Below are 1,483 nucleotides of genomic sequence, written 5' to 3'. Positions count from 1 at the left end.
GAGAGGAGAGGGCACAGGTTAGCCCTTCCCCACACAAGAGAGGAGAGGGCACAGGTTAGCCCTTCCCCACACAAGAGAGGAGAGGGCACAGGTTAGCCCACCACCCCATCCACATACATGGAAAGAGCAGAGTCCAGCTTAGCACAGAGACTCACAGGAAAGAAGAGTCCAGGTTAACCCCTCCTTGTGTAGAAAAAGTCAAGAACACCCAGGTTAGCCCCTTTCCACAGAGACAGAAGAGAAGAGCAAAGGTTAGACCAGGACAGCCACAAGGAAGAGGACAGAACTCAGGTTAACCCTCCTCACCAAGGAAAAATCAGGCTACCCTTTCTTTTTTTTTTTTTTTTTTTTTTTGAGACAGGGTCTCCCTCTGTCGCCCAGGCTGGAGTGCAGCGGCCGGATCTCAGCTCACTGCAAGCTCCACCTCCCGGGTTTACGCCATTCTCCTGCCTCAGTCTCCCGAGTAGCTGGGACTACAGGCACCCACCACCTCGCCCGGCTAGTTTTTTGTATGTTTTAGTAGAGACGGGGTTTCACTGTGTTAGCCAGGATGGTCTCGGTCTCCTGACCTCATGATCCGCCCGTCTCGGCCTCCCAAAGTGCTGGGATTACAGGCTCGAGCCACCGCGCCCGGCCTACCCTTTCTTTCTCTACCCTCTTTGAAAAGAAACGAAGCCCAGTTAACCTCTCCACACCCAAAAGAAAAGGGAAGAGGCCCACTAAGCCTGGAGAGCCACACACAGGCAAAGAGAAGAGCCTGGTTAATCTTCCTCACAGGCAAACAAAGCAGGAGGGCTCAGGTTAGCTCCCCTCACCCCCAGCCAGGTGGAGGGAGGAGAGCCCAGGCTAGCTCTTCTCCGCTGAGGGGTTGACAAGGGCGGGTGTGAACCGGCAAAGCAGGAGTCTCACATGCCTGCTCCCCACCGTGTCTGAGTCTAGCACAGGGCCTGGCACACACCTCGAGCGCTCTATAAACACCGACGGAATGAAGGGGTCAGCTTCCATGCAGGGTATGGGAGACAAGCCCCTCCCAAAGCACACACACAAAACACACACGATCGTGGGGACAGGGAGAGGAGTTGGTTAGTCCCTCCCTGCTAACTTTCCCCAGGCCCCCTAGCCCTCCATTCTGCCTTCCTGTTGTCTCAGCCTCACTGGGTTCCCCATCACCCCATCACTAGGTGGCCTAGCCCTTACCTGCACTGTGGCCTCATTTAAGTCAGGGATCCCCTGGATGCCACCAGTGTTCCTCTGGGTTAACCCCTGAACTGCTGATCCCAGAGGACACCAAGCAAAGGGCTGCAGGTGCCCCGGGAGGAACAGATGGAGGCCAGCAAGGCAGACCGGGACCTCCGAGGGTAGGGGTGTCTTCCAGGAAGAGCGACAATAGTAAAAAGAGCAAACTGTTGGCCAGGCGCCGTGGCTCACGCCTGTAATCCCAGCACTTTGGGAGGCCGAGGTGGGTGGATCACCTGAGGTCAGG

General features: G+C 56.4%; 1 protein-coding gene across 2 annotated transcripts in view; it reads left to right on the top strand.

Moving 5' to 3' along the window:
• MYBPC3 (myosin binding protein C, cardiac) overlaps positions 1-1,483 on the top strand; it is a 22,447-nt gene that overhangs the window by 7,238 nt on the left and 13,726 nt on the right. The window lies entirely within an intron of this gene.

Source organism: Colobus angolensis, unplaced genomic scaffold (assembly GCF_000951035.1).
Source record: "Colobus angolensis palliatus isolate OR3802 unplaced genomic scaffold, Cang.pa_1.0 Scaffold61, whole genome shotgun sequence".
In the NCBI taxonomy this organism is placed as follows: Eukaryota; Metazoa; Chordata; class Mammalia; order Primates; family Cercopithecidae; genus Colobus; species Colobus angolensis.
Note: the sequence above shows the minus strand (reverse complement) of the source record. Positions and strands in the feature narration are given on the sequence as shown.